The sequence below is a fragment of the Pleurodeles waltl genome, chromosome 7 (assembly GCF_031143425.1).
Source record: "Pleurodeles waltl isolate 20211129_DDA chromosome 7, aPleWal1.hap1.20221129, whole genome shotgun sequence".
NCBI lineage: Eukaryota > Metazoa > Chordata > Amphibia > Caudata > Salamandridae > Pleurodeles > Pleurodeles waltl.
In genome coordinates this window covers 1,244,052,949-1,244,068,417 of record NC_090446.1, presented here as the reverse complement: position 1 = coordinate 1,244,068,417, position 15,469 = coordinate 1,244,052,949, and positions in this window count along the sequence as shown.

Here is a 15,469-nt window from a genome sequence, read left to right as displayed (position 1 = left end):
AGGTTGTCATTTTTTTATTTAGAGTCCAAACTCTGGAATTCCCTCCCTACTCATCTTGGAACTGTTGGAGTGTGGCTTTTATAATCAAAGTCTAACATGAGCTGCTTGCAAAATAATGTGTAATGAAGCTGCAAAGAAAACGCATTAAAATGTTTCTAATGTACGCGTTTGAAATGTGCCCACGGGCTGTGCCCACCAATGTATGCAATGATTAATTAAATTGACTAATAATGAATTATTAATGTACTAATGTATGATTCTGTTCTAGTATTAAGAGTTATATGTGAAGATTTTGGTGAATTAATCATTAGGCCTTAGTTAGCAAGAGTCTGAGCCTAGCTGCCTGGCCTCATCTAAAATGTGTTTTTCTAAGAGTGCACTGTGCTGTCTGCCTGAAGGACATAAGCTGTACTTTTCTAGAAGCTAGAGAAGTGTGTGTAACCGTAGTAAATTCTTTCTCATGAGACCCGACTTGCTCAAGGAGACATTCTTGCCGAGCGCAACAGTGTTATTCGCAACAGGTACAAGGTCGTCTAAACTGGTAAAGATAATGGAGCTACTAACTGAAGCCGTGCGTGTAACTTTTCTTACCTGCCATCTCACTCGATGAAGACGTAAATCACAGGAGCCAATGAACTGCATGAGAACTGTCTTAATTGAAAATTTTGGTGAGGACATCAACGGATCATTGGATAGAGATAATGGTGCACCAAATACTGACCAATGGGAAATTAGAGACTTGTCTGGCAAATTCAATTTAACGTCGTGTCACAAGGAGACATCGGCCATTAGAGGGACACCCCTGCTGTTACTCTGGCATTCCGTCTTTACCTATGCTGCTTTGATTCTTCAAAACTATCCTCACCTTGCCTTGCCCGATATCTATTTCTTCTCCTCCTTAAGAGGGAAGAACTTTCTACCCTAGTTTCTGAGACTTTGTTGTTCTATCCTGGCTCATGGCAGATCGACTACTGTCCTGAGGAGGAAGACTGACTCTCTATGCTGACCCATTACGGAGGGTAACTATATGATAATGAAATTGTAATTGTCTGAATTGCCTTTCCTTTCTAGGTACCAACTGCTTTTGACAGAGACCATAGTTAGATGTTTTCAAAATTTGTGTTACTAAATTGTTTGCATGAAGCCCAACATGCTGATGCTAATTCGAGGTTAGTTAAGGAGTTCATTAAACAAATGCAAATAGACAAAATGACTGAATCTTTGCTGTGTTGAATAGATGCGCTAATGATACTCTGCTAAACAGATCCATGCTGACGCCGTGTTTTGTGCTGATGTTTATAATCTTTGCTTTGCTTAAATCTTACTCAAGTTGCCATATTGTGACATTATTGATATGTTTCCTGGTGTTGAGACTAATAAATTTTCTAGTAGATTTTGGGGAATAAATCTCATAAACCTTACTAAATCGAGTGTGGTTATTCGTGGCTGAAAGGTCATGATGAGTTTGGATTCTTATTAATATCATTAACTAATTTGATTAATTTGCTGTTGTGAATATTGATGAGGTTATTGACTCATCGATTGATATGCTGATTAGTTATCTCGTCTTAAGGTGCCTCCAAGCAGGTTCAAAAGATTCATTGGCCTAAAACGAGTCCCAGAGTAAGTAAATTACCTAGGGCGGGAGGCGTTACCAGTTCTGGTAGCAGAGGACAATTTCGGCCCTCAGGGGCCCTAAGATGAGGGTCCATTGTTTAGGATTGTTTTTTTGAAATGATGCAAATTGGAGAGATGATGTTTCCCTAAGCCCCAAATGACTTTACCGGGACTCCGGAGCTTGCCGAAGTGAGTTGGGTATGTTCTCGGCATTCTAGTGATGGTGTGAGTGAAGTAGGATTTGCGCTTGCACAGCTTATGCATACCGCAGGTGAATTGTGAGGTCTGTGAGAATTTTAGGCCAGGTGATGTTTTAGTAGGAGTGGGCGTACTCCGCAGTATGAAAGTAGGGAAGTCGGCGAACTTCATGTGAGTGTGGCACTTTGTGCTGAAAAATTTGTCCACGTGGTTGTTGGTGATGTACGGACCCTGCGTGGTCTAAGACTCCGGAGTATACTGATAAGTGTATGAGCCACTTGGTTTATGTTGTAACTTGCGCGGTTTAATAGGTCAATCGGGCGTGATTGACGAGTCGAGTTTGAGTCAAAGTGAGTGAATGAAACCTTTGATGGAGATTTGGTAAGTTCTAAAGTGCACTAGGACGAGCCACTGACAAGTCGAGAGTGAAATTTGCGGGTCAAATTTTGCTTGCGAGTGCGGGATCTGAGAAGGAGAGAGTAGCGGCCGAGGTTTCAAGTGAAATCTCTGTAAAGTTCTGAAGCGATTGTGTTACCCTTCCTGTAGTAAACCGGCAAGTTCGTGTTTTGTTGTTAAAAGTGTTCGCAATATATTGCATTAGGTTGTGTGAATAGGGAGTGAGGAAGACAAACCGCAAGACATTGTCAGCTGCAGTGTGTGTGGGTGTGACATCATTAGAGCCACGCTGGGATAGGTCAGATAGTGAGAAGGGTTGCGCACGGATTGGCAGCCGTCAGTGAGAGGCAATTAGTTGAGAAGGTAGGCGAAGGGTGTTCTGGGAATTAAAGTCACTTCCTGATTCAGTTATAAACGAAATAAGGGACGCAAAAATGAAGTTCTTCAAGGCTTTAAAGAGCGCTTTGAGGGGAGATGTGTACATTACCGCAAGTGTGGGGGAGCCTACACCGCCAGAGGATACTCCGGCTTATGCCGTGATGGAGGAGAAGGGAGTCGCGCCATGGTGCAAATTAACAGAGAAAGATGGGTGCTTGGCATTTCAAGAGAATGGGAAGTTCAACATAGGGGTTCTGGAGAATTTGTGGAAGGCGTTAAATGAGCAGAAGCCGTCTCCAAGGCCAGCACAGTTTGAGGCGTTAGCAATTTGGGAATTAATGGCCATACGACAGAGGCAGCAAAAGTTTGAGAGGAGAATGAGAAAAGCAGAAAAGACGCTAGCGGAGGCTAGGTGGGATAGTGAGACTAGGATGTGGAGAAGAGAAATAATAGATGGAGTCAGGATGTTTCCAGCAATCACTCAAGAAGTCGACACACAAGAAAGAAAGGCAAGGGTTCTAATAAATGGAAAGAGAATAACAAGTCTTGGGCAGATGCAGATGACTCAGATGATGATGAGTTCCATAATCAGTTGTTACATGATCGTCCACCGCCATATGCCATGAATGACAACAGACCAAGTTCTAGTGCAGGTCCTGTAAATTCAACACAGAATCAGGGAGCCGCAAATACAGCACAGGTAAATGCAGTTGTGACACCAGCTCCAGTGCAGAATAGTGTCAGCGTATCCACTGCGCCAGAGAGGCAGACACAGTTGCAGCCACCACCGGTTCAGAGGCTCTACCCTGATGTCCCAGTATTACAAACAACTACGAGTTTGATGGTGCCGTCTGACCAGGCATTTGCAAGATCAACATTAGTACAGATCGAGCCAACTCCACTTCTGCTGCCCCAGCCGGAGCAACAGATGGTTCCGAATTACACTTTGGTCACAGGACCGCAGTCAGTCACCGCACCTGTAATGAATCAGACTATGGGAGTTAATGCTCCCCAGGGTTTGGGAAACAGGCAGACGCCAGCTGCTATATCTTTGCCGGTTACAGTTGGTCCACCCATACCTATGTATGCACAGGCAAAGCCTAGTGTATGTGACCAAGGGGTAATGACTCAAGAGATGATAAGGGGAGGGTTTGTAGGAAGCTCTCAAGGGATGACACCGGGAGAACAGACAGCAGCGAGATCTAGGTCCTTGTTGGACTTCAGTCCAATTGGGGTTCCTCTAGAGACAATGAGACAGGCTGGTTTGGGACTACTAACTCCACAGATACCCAGTACGAACATGTCGTAACCACCAATGATGCAGACTGGAAATATCTTGTTGCAAGGTTTGACTGTGCAACAGCTGAATGAGTGGCTAGAGAAGCTGAGTTCACCGCAGACTACTCCTGCGACAGCAGAGCGGACGAAAGGGAGGAATACCTGAATTTATTTTAGGTTGGGTATGGAAGCAGCTGAATTAGTTGAAGGGAGCATGGGAGTGAATAGGCTAGAGTCATTCACTGAAGCAGAATTGAGGTATCTGAGTCAAAAAATAACTAAAGAAGTGAGCAAGGTGCACCAAAGGTTGGTGAATCTAGCAGACAAATACGGCATAGTCTTAGACAATACTAAGCATCTAAAGAGGAGTCACAGATTGGAATTCGAACCCAAAGATTTTTATCACATGAGGTCTACTGGGATGAAAGCACACCTTAAAGAAATTTTGCAGAGCGTGCAGGTTTGGGGAGCCTTAGAGAAGTGGGAAGGCAGATGGCCAAAGAAGAGAGATAAAAGGAAAAGTGACTGCTTGGAGCAGCAGCAGTCAAAACATGTGCCAGATACCGTTACCATAAAAATGCTAACCATGAGAGAGACGGATGGAGGGGTTCTTGTCCATGTACGGTGGTCTAGAGGTGACATTTTGTCATTCACAAATGACTTCCCCAGGCTGAAGGAAAAACCGATAGAGTGGTATCAGCAGATAGACAGATTTGTGAAGCTTGCGAAGTGTCTTTGGGAAGACTTGAATACATTGTTTGAGAATATAGTTCCTGCCGATTTGTGGCTCGAGTGCAAGAGAAGTATTGACTGGCCGACTGCAGAACTGGCAAGGGATAGGGCTACCGGAGCACCCTTTCCAGAGGTAATGAACTATTACTATAATGTAACTGAGTTCTTGAAGCAGAAAGTGTCGCCACAGAATATTGATTGCCAAAGGATTGATCGAACGGCACAAGAAGGCAAAGGTCAGTATCACAAGAAGGGCATTACAATGGCTGGCCTCTTTCCTTGAAAACAGATGCTTTCATGTCAGGTAAGGACCTTGTTTGTTGGTGGTTCATCAGCTAAGATGTAGAGTATAACAGGGATCACCTCTGAACCCTACTCTTTTTAAAGTATACATCTGCCCTTTAGCAGACAACATCTGCTCATCAGGTTTTACCATGGGATCGTATGCAGAAGACACTCACATTGTCATTTCCTTGTCACCCAATATTAATCTAACATCTGAGAAACTGTCCAGTTGCCTGAAGCAGATAAACAAGTGAATGGCAACTAGTTGTCTTAAACCTAATGGCAATAAAACAGAGCTCATTGGAAACAACCCATTGCTCTGGGATCATGTCAACTGGCCCTCGTGTTTGGGTGTTCGCCCTGCCCCCAAACCAGAAGTGAAGAGCTTGGAGATCTCAATGGATAACAATCTGACCATGGCCTCTCAGACAAGGAAAGTGGCTGGCACGTGTTTCGACCTCCTGAGACCCCTTAGGAAGATGCCCAAATGCCTCCCTGCAGAAACTCGGAGAACAGTGGTACAAGGCCTTGAACTTTCATGCCTTGATTATGGCAACTATCTTCATCTGGGCAGTCCAACCTGTATCATCAGGAAGCTGCAAGTTATTCTAAATTCTGTAGCTCCAGATACGCTGGGCTTACCAAATACGCAGACTGCTCTAGCAAGCCTCCACTGGTTAGCAAAAGAATTGAATTCAAAGAGCTGATACATGCTCACAATGAGAGGTTGCTAAAAGCATTCAAGCGGTACCGAGGTCATAGAGCAGAAAGATATGAATCACCTTGTGTTCAGGTTTGTGGAAGGGATGAGACCAGAAATTAGCCAGATGATAAAGAATCATTTGATTTGCTGGCAAGCGAAGCCAATTGATGAGGTGTTACAGTATGCAAAATACTGTAGTGATGAGATTGAGTTAAAGAAGAGAAAGTTGGAGGAGAAAGTGATGGTGATGCAAATTAAGGCAGAGCAAGCAGGGATTTAGGGAAACGGAGTACAACAGATGGTACAACTGCTGCAGGGAAACGTCATGTTTCAGCCGCAAACGAGAGGCAGAGGGCGAGGAGGTTTTGTGAGCCGTGGTCCAGATTTGAATACTGTTGTGGTACAAAATGACGTGCAAGGAATGAAGAAGGTGTTACCATGCCATGCCTGCGGGGCGTGGGACATTGGAAGCGGGAGTGCCCGATGATGGTGCAGGAGGGTGTTGTTCAACAAAGCAATGATGTCAGTGCATTTCAAAATGTTAAAGGACCAAGAATGAGGGGTCCTAATCCAAATTTCCAGAATTACATGGTTCAAATGCAGGGTCTCCAACCCATGCGACAGGTGTGGATGCCACGTATGTAACCAGTGCAGATGCTGCAAGTACAACAGCAGGTTCCAGTGGCACCTAGACAGCAAATGCAGTTGCCCTTAGCACCAATGGGACAGCAACAGGTGATGCTTCCTCAACAGGTCACAAGTCAAGGAATGGGTCAAAATAACACAGTACAACAGTTCCCATTGCGTGGTGTGAATGGAATAAACGGTGAATGGTCGGATGACAGTTCAGATAGTGAGGAGTGCAGGCTTGCAGCGTCCCTTGAAGTAGATCAGTGGGGACCCTATGTGCAAGGGATGGTGATGGGTCACAAGGTCTCATTTTTGATTGACACAGGAGCCACACGCTCTACAGTCAGAAGTGCAGAGGTTCTGAAATTCCCCCTTTCAGGACGCACAATAAAAGTAGTGGGAGTGGCAAACCAGCTCCTGACCAACACGATACCAGATCCGGTTCAAGTCGAAATTGGTACCTTTCAGGGATTGCACAGGTTTGTAGTCTGTGATTCAAGTCCTGTGTCCCTACCGGGAAGAGACTTACTGTGCAAGACGAGGTGTTCTATCACCTGTTTGAATGAGGGAATAGAGGTGCAGACAAACAGTGATGACGAGGGAGATGATGGTCAGATTTCAGAGCCAGAAACAGAGACTACAGATGAAGAGTACCCCTTCATAAGCTTCTTCCCGATGTTCGCAATGACTGATTTGCCCGCAGACCTTCAGGGGACAGTCACAGAGAAGGTATGGGACTTGACAGGAAAGGAAGGAGGATTGATAAAAGGAGTAGAACTAGTCAAAGTCGATGTGAAGCCAAATGCTGTGTTTCCCCAGGTACCGCAGTACCACATGGCACAAGATGTTCTCATACAGGTGACGCAGATAATTGCAGACTTTGTGAAGCAGGGAGCTCTGAAGGAAGTGATGAGCAGCCCATGTAACTCACCTATAATGGGTCTGAGAAAGCCCTGTGGGAAAGTCTGAATTGTTCAAGACTTACGAAAGATTAATGACATAGTGGTGAAGTGTTGCCCGATAGTGCCTAATCCAGCTGTGATCATGTTTCAAGTTCCATGCCACGCAGAATGGTTCTCAGTTGTTGACTTGTCCCAAGCATTCTTTTCTGTGCCTCTTCATGAGATCAGCCAATTTCTCTTCAGTTTCAAATTCCTGGACAAGGTCTACAGTTGGTGTTGGATCCCTCAGGGGTTTTCGGAGTCACCATCTATCTTCAATCAAATTCTGAAGAAAGATTTGGAATCATTGGAACTGCCTTTCCAATCGACTCTAGTGCAGTATATTGATGATTTGTTGATTGCCTCCAAAACAAGAGATGATTGCAAGTACAATACTATTGCCTTATTGAATCACTTGGGAAAGAATGGGCATAAGATGTCCCCAAAGAAGCTGCAGTACTGTCAGAAAGAGGTGAAATATTTAGGCCATTTGATCGAGAAAGGGTCGAGGAAAATATCTAAGGAAAGAGTGACTGCTATATTACAGATGAATCCCCCGACATCCAGGAGAGATGTCAGGATGTTTCTGGGAATGGTGGGCTACTGTCGTCAGTGGATCACAAATTTCTCCATCATCTCCAAGCCCTTAGTGAGACTGACAGCTAAGGAGGTTAAGGGTGGCCCAAATACCCAAACTATGTCAGAGAAAGAGATAAGGGCGTTCATTGAGTTGAGGGAGTGTATGTGCAGGGCTCAAGCTTTAGGTATGCCGGATTACACAAAGGCTTTTGACCTGTTTTGTCATGAACTTGATGCTTGTTCTTTGTCTGTCCTGACCCAGGTCCATGGAGGTGCAAACAGACCAGTAGCATATTTTTCAGCTACCTTGGACCCAGTAGCAGCAGCCTTACCGGGTTGTCTGCGTGCAGTTGCAGCAGTTGGTCAAAGCCTCACTCAGTGCGAAGGCATATTGATGGACATCCCTTAACAGTAATGGTTCCACATTCAGTTGAAATACTATTGACCCGAACTAAGACCCAGCACATGACAAATGCTAGATTGACCAAGTATGAGACTATTATATTGGGGTCACCAAATGTGTCACTGAAACGTTGCACTGTATTAAACCCGGCAACTCTGCTTCCCAATGAAAATGCAGATGTTGATGATGCTGAAGAGGTAGAACATGATTGTCTTGAGGTAACAGAATTGTGTACCAAACTGAGACCTGACATTAAGGATACTCAATTGGAGGATAATGACTACATTATCTTTGTTGATGGCTCATGTCTGAGAGACTCAGTAGGAGTACTGAGAGCCAGATATGCTGTATGTACAATCACTGGTATCCTAGAAGCATCTTGGCTTGAAAGGGTATACTCTGCTTAAGTGGCTGAATTGATTGCTCTTACTAGGGCATGCTATGCCGCTGATAAATTGAAAGTGACTATCTATACCGATAACAGATACGGATTTGGGATTGTCCATGATTTTGGCCAGCTATGGTACCAGAGGGGTTTCATGACCTCTTCTGGTTCTCCAGTGAAAAATGGTGAAAGAATTAAGGAATTGTTGCACGCGATTCAGTTACCTTTTGAAATTGCTGTGGTGAAATGCAATGCTCTTGTGAAATCGCAAGATTTTGTGTCCATGGGAAATGGATATGCAGATCAAGTCGTAAGGTTTTGTGCATTGAATTGTATATCTTTCAAGGATCAGTGGGAATTGTTACCTGAAATAGAAAATGAGACATGCACAGGTTACGCATTGAGGGTGTTTGACACAATGGAAGAATTAAAATTGCTACAGAGTCGTGCCAGCAGGGAAGAGAAACGCTCTTGGCTCAAAATGCAGTGTGTACAAAGACCAGATGATTTGTGGGTTTCAGATGAGGGGAAGATGGTTTTGCCAAACAGTCCTTTGTCTCAGTTTGAAAGGTTTTACCATGGTCAGGCACATATTGGGAGAGACACCATGATCAGATTGTTCAAAATTGATTGGTTCAATCCAAAATTCAGACAAGCCGCAGAAGTGATCTGTCACCGGTGCATCATCTGTCAGCAGATGGATGCGGGGAAAGGGACATTGGTGAATTTGAGCCACATTGGGAGAGCTGGAGGTCCATTTAGCAGAATGCAATTGGATTTTATCGAGATGCCTGTGTGTGGAGGTCTGAGATACGTGTTGGGGATTGTGTGCATCTTTAGTCACTGGATTGAAGCTTACCCTACACATAGGAATGACAGTCTCACAGTAGCAAAGTTACGGCTTAGGGAATTGATACCACGTTTCGGGTTTCCGATCTCTTTAGAATCAGATAGAGGAGGTGGTTAAACTCTTGTGTGCTGCAATGAATATTGAACAGAAGTTGCATTGCAGTTACCGCCCTGAAGCATCAGGACTAGTGGAACAAATGAATGGTACTCTGAAGTCTAGAATGGAAAAAATGTGTGCAGCCTCAAATTTGAAATGGCCGGATGCTTTGCCCTTAGTGTTGATGTCAATGAGAAACACACCCAACAAGAAAATGGGACTGTCTCCTCATGAAATTCTCATGGGCCGAGCTATGCGATTGCCTGCAGTACACGTGAGGAAGTTGTGTTTGGAGCCACGTTGGAAGGGGCCATATCAGGTGATACTGACAACTACAACTGCTGTGAAGTGTGTGGGAATTCCAAACTGGATCCATGCCAGTCACACAAAGAAGGTGAAGTGTCCAACTGATGAGGAAATTGAATTATCGAAAATAACAGCTACAGAAAAGGATGTCTCAGGGCCGGAGAGTAATCAAAGTGGAACTGAGACTACAGGAGAGTCCGTTGAGGACGGCTTGGTCACTCAAACAGCAACAGGTATCCAGAGGGGTGACAGTGAGCCTATCTCAACTGAGGCACCAGGAGGACTGACGCAAAAAGACGTTCTCCCAGAAGCAGACGGATACAGGTTTGAAGTTGAACCCCTAACAGACCCAGAAGGCGAAGGAGTTGAGGAGGAAGGAAGTCAGAGTGTCCAGACTCCTTCTGAGCCGCCTGCAGGTCCAGTAAGAAAAAACACCGCACAAGAGGAGGGCGTTGAACAGCAAAAAGGAAAGCCAAACTATGAAGGGACACTGAAAGGAGATAAGTGGCCAGAAACACAAGTGACAAAAGGAAAAGTGGTTGTCAAGAGACAATTGAGGAGGAGATAGATACGACAAGGAAAGAAGATCTGAGTGAAGGAGACTTGCAAGGTGACCGCAAATTGAAAAGAAAGAGAATAGCAAACAGAAGATACGCTGGTCCTGAGTGGGCTGATGCAACTTCAGCTGAGTGGCAACAAGAATTCTTGGCATTCTGCTTTGATCGAGAAGTCCCAGGTCAATACTATGGTACCTGAGTTGGCCACAAGGAAATAAGACTGTGTTAAGTTGAAATAAAGTTGAGATACCGGAGAAAAGAGACTGATAAATTACCGGATGTGTCACTGTTAACCTGAATTGACTTATGAAAACTGATTGGGACAAGCTGCTAACTGGATTGACAAAGGACCCTGAGAGCGAATGAAGAAAGCTGTAAATACTTGCTAAAGAGAGACTTTACTTAGCCTCGCTGAAAAAAAAGGGGAAAAAAAAGGAAAGGAGAAAAAAAAAAAGGGGGGATTTAAACATCCTCAGCTGATTTGTTGCTTACATTTGTAACACTTTACTTCCTGATTCTTTATAGATCATGCCTAACATGGGAGATGACATTGAGGGGAGTAAGCGTTGTAAATATTTGGGTGTTGCTTTGGGTGTTGTATGTGTGATATTTATTATAGCTTTGTTTGTGGAGATGCGATTGGTGCATGAGAATGAAGCTAACAATGCTACAGTTTCTGAGACCGCTACACTAACACCTTGGGAGAAGTTTCAGCAGGATACAAAGTATCTGCATGACCAAACTAATGCCAAAGGGGAACTGTCTACTAACGTTTTCTATCGCTTGCTGAGTGAGTATATTGACACTATGGATGCAAAGGCTTGTTATGTGTGTACACAAATTCCTCTTTCAGTTCAAGAAGGAGTTACATATGACAGTTTACCCCTAACCTATGGGATTAGTTGTAGTCTGCTACTAATGTGTTTCTATAACCAAGAGGAAGTGCAATATTTTTACCCTAACTATGACCTTTTATTCTCTTATGCACCTATCATAGAAGATCTGAATATTGTAGCTAAATATTATGGCATAAAGCTGATTAAAGGATTCTATGAACCTAGAGTAACAATTTGTGCGTCATCTGCACACTGCAACAATTTGACATGCTTGCTTGCACCTGTAGAGAAAAGCTTTTTAGATCACACGAAGATGGAAGAAGGGTTTTAAAGGGGAAATTAGAAAAGGCCTTGCAGCAACGATCCTTTCTTAGTAATAGCAACAATGGAATTAGGGAACAAGGGAAGCTAGCTTTAGATGCGAAACATGTAGGTAAGCTTTACATAACACGGCCAAAGTCATTTTATGACAAGCCTCTGTCCAAGTCACCAACCTAGGTTGCTTTTTGGATGTGAGTTCTGTCAAGGGTGTCACCATGGTTCCATAGCCCTTGACAAATCTGCGCAAATACCCGGTGAGGCCTAAGAAGGCTCTCACCTCTGTTTGGGTTCTAGGTGGTTGCCAGGCCTTGATAGTTTCAATCTTGGCCTGGAGTGGCTGCACCTTGCCACCACCTACTAGGTGTCCCAAGTACACCACGGAACCCTGCCCAATCTGGCACTTACTGGCCTTGATGGTCAGGCCTGCCTGTTGCAGGGCCTGAAGCACCTCCTTTAGGTGGAGCAGGTGTTCCTCCCAGCTGTCGCTGTAGACAGCAATGTCGTCCAGGTAGGCTGCGCAGAAGGCATCCTTGCCAGCTAGGATCCAGTTAACCAACCGTTGGAAGGTAGCGGGGGCATTTTTCAACCCAAAGGGCATCACCCGGAATTGGTAATGGCCCTCAGGTGTGGAAAATGCTGATCTCTCTTTAGCCCCCTCAGTCAAGGCGATCTGCCAGTACCCTGATGTGAGATCAAAAATACTGAGGAATTTGACAGCGCCTAGCCTGTCTACGAGCTCATCAGCTCGGGGGATGGGGTGAGCGTCAGTCCGTGTGACTGAATTGAGACCCCGGTAGTCCACACAGAGCTTAAGTTCTGTCTTGGCACTGGGGGCAGCAGCCTTGGGTACAAGCACCACAGGGCTGGCCCAGGGACTGCTAGACTTCTCAATAACCCCTAGAGCCAGCATCTTGGAGACTTCCTCTTTGATGCTGGCCTTCACCTTGTCTGACAACCTGTAAATGTTGTTCTTTACAGGGGGACTGTCTCCCGTGTCAATATCATGGACACACAAGTGTGTGCATCCAGGGGTGAGAGAAAACAGGGAGGAGCACTGTTCCAGTAACTGGTAGCAGCCCCCTCTCTGGTCTAGGGTCAAGGAGTCAGAGAGAATGACACCCTCCACTGACCCATCACCTTCCTTGGCAGCGAGGAGGTCAGGGAGAGGTTCACTCTCCTCTTCCACCCCCTCATCTGTCAACAGAAGCGTGTTGACTTCAGACCTCTCAAAATGAGGCTTCAGTCGGTTGACATGGAGCACCTTTAGGGAGTTCCTAGGGGATTGGAAGGCCACTAGGTAAGTGGCCTCCCCTTTCTGCTCCTTCACTTCAAATGGGCCAGACCAGCGGTCCTAGAGAGCTCTAAGCTCTACTGGCTCCATTACCCACACTTTGGTGGTCATTCCAACCCTGGCGGTCCATGACCGCCGGGTTGGAGGACCGCGGGAGCACCGCCGACAGGCCGGCGGTGCTCCAATGGGCATTCCGACCGCGGCAGTAAAGCCGCGGTCGGACCGGCAACACTGGCGGTCTCCCGCCAGTGTACCGCCGCCCATTGGAATCCTCCAAGGCGGCGCAGCTAGCTGCGCCGCCGAGGGGATTCCGACCCCCCCTACCGCCATCCAGTTCCCGGCGGTCCGCCCGCCGGGAACCGGATGGCGGTAGGGGGGGTCGCAGGGCCCCTGGGGGCCCCTGCAGTGCCCATGCCACTGGCATGGGCACTGCAGGGGCCCCCATAAGAGGGCCCCTAAATGTATTTCACTGTCTGCTGCGCAGACAGTGAAATACGCGACGGGTGCAACTGCACCCGTCGCACAGCTTCCACTCCGCCGGCTCGATTCCGAGCCGGCTTCATCGTGGAAGCCTCTTTCCCGCTGGGCTGGCGGGCGGCCTGAAGGCGGCCGCCCGCCCAGCCCAGCGGGAATGTCAGAATTACCGCCGCGGTCTTTCGACCGCGGAACGGTAACCTGACAGCGGGACTTTGGCGGGCGGCCTCCGCCGCCCGCCAAGGTCAGACTGAGGGCCTTTGTCTCCAGGTTGAAACTCTACCAGGGTGGTCTTCGTGTCATACCAGTGTTTCATTACCTCTTGACTGGCCTCAAGGTTACTTTTGGACACTTTCCAGAAGCGGTTCATCTGGTTGCGGAGGGCCAGCATGTAGCTGACCACATCCTGAGGGGGTGCCTTTGGAGCTTTCTCCAACCCTTCCTTGACAATGCTTAAGGGTCCCCTGACAGGGGACCCATAAAGGAGCTCAAAGGGACTGAATCCTACCCCCTTCTGGGGTACCTCTCTGTAAGCACAGAGAAGGCATGGTAAGAGGACGTCCCACTTACGCCTCAGGGCCTCAGGGAGGCCTGCAATCATGCCTTTCAGGGTCTTGTTGAATCTCTCCACAAGACCATTAGATTGGGGATGATAGGGTGTGGTGAACTTGTAGGTTACACCACACGCATCCCACATAGACTTCATGTATGCAGACATGAAGTTAGTGCCTCTGTCAGACACTATCTCCTTTGGGAATCCCACATGGGTAAATATCCCCATCAGAGGGATTGCCTCTGGGTAACGGGTGGCATGGTCCACCAAACCCAGGATGAACCTGTTGCCTAGGGCACTTTTGGGGTCCAATGGACCAACAATGTCGATGCCCACCCTTTCAAAGTGGGTGCCAATCACAGGAAGTGGAATCAGGGGGGCATTAACCCTTCTTCCTGTTTTACCACTGGCCTGGCAGGTAGGACAGGACCTACAGAACCTATCTGAGTTTGTCCTCATTCTGGGCCAATAGAAGTGGGTGACAAGCCTTGCAAAGGTCTTGTCTTACCCCAAATGTCCTGCCAGGGGAATGTCGTGAGCCAGTCCCAGTAGGAAGGTCCAGTAACACTGGGGGACCACCAGCGCACACGCTGCCCCAATGGCCGGAACTTTAGGCTCACTGTAGAGGAGGTAATTCTCCCAATATTTGCGGTGATCGCCAGAGGCTTCGCCTGCTTCCTGGGCTGAGGCTTGCTTCCTCATGCCCTCTAGAGTGGGACATTCCTCCTGCACCTTGCAGAATTCCTCCCTGGTGGGCCCACCCCCAACTTGCCAGCCAGCAAGCTCAGGTAGGTCACCTAGGGCGGCAATGTCTTCCCCAGTTGGCTCGGGACCTCCACCTCAGGAACCCCGTCAACCACTGCGGGAACTTCTGGGACCGGTTTCCCGCATCCCTTGCCCCTCCTCTTGGCAGTTGTCTGGGCCATTGTTTCAGGCTCCAGGCGCCCTTGACTTCCCTCTCGGGCAGCCATGGACCGTGTGGTCATGCAGACCCACTCAGGCAATCCTAACATTTCCAAATGAGACCTTAGCTCTACCTCCTTCCAGGTAGCGTGCTCAAGGTTGTTGCCTAACAGACAATCTACATGCATGGCAGGACTCACAGCTACTTTTAGAGTACCAGAGACCCCCCTCACTCAAAGGGAACCAGAGCTACTGGTAGGTGGCTCTCACGATTGTCGGTGATTATGACTTGGTGGAATGTATTTGGGATGACCTGCTCTGCTTACACCAGCAGACCCTTGACAGTAGTCATGCTGGCTCCTGTGTCACGCAGAACCTCCACCCTTTGCCCATTGATAGTGACCCACTGTCTATACTTGGAAGTAATGGCAGGCATGAGGGTTTTTGGCACCAACTCTGCATCCCCAAGGGACACTAGGGTTACCTCTGTCTGCTCCCCAAAACTGACTGGGAACATCTCCTCCCCGAGCGCTACGCTATCCAACCCAGGTGTCTGCCCTCCTTTGGGGGGCTGTGCTCTCTTGGGACACTTGGAGTCGCCCTCAGAGTGCCCATAATTATTGCACTCTGCACAGTGGGGTACAAACCTCCCTGTCTTATGGTCAGTACAACCTTTCTTTTGAGAATCAGACCGGGACTGGTTACCACTACTCCCTTGGGAACTATTTTGGGGGCCTTTTGAGAACTCCTTGTTTTT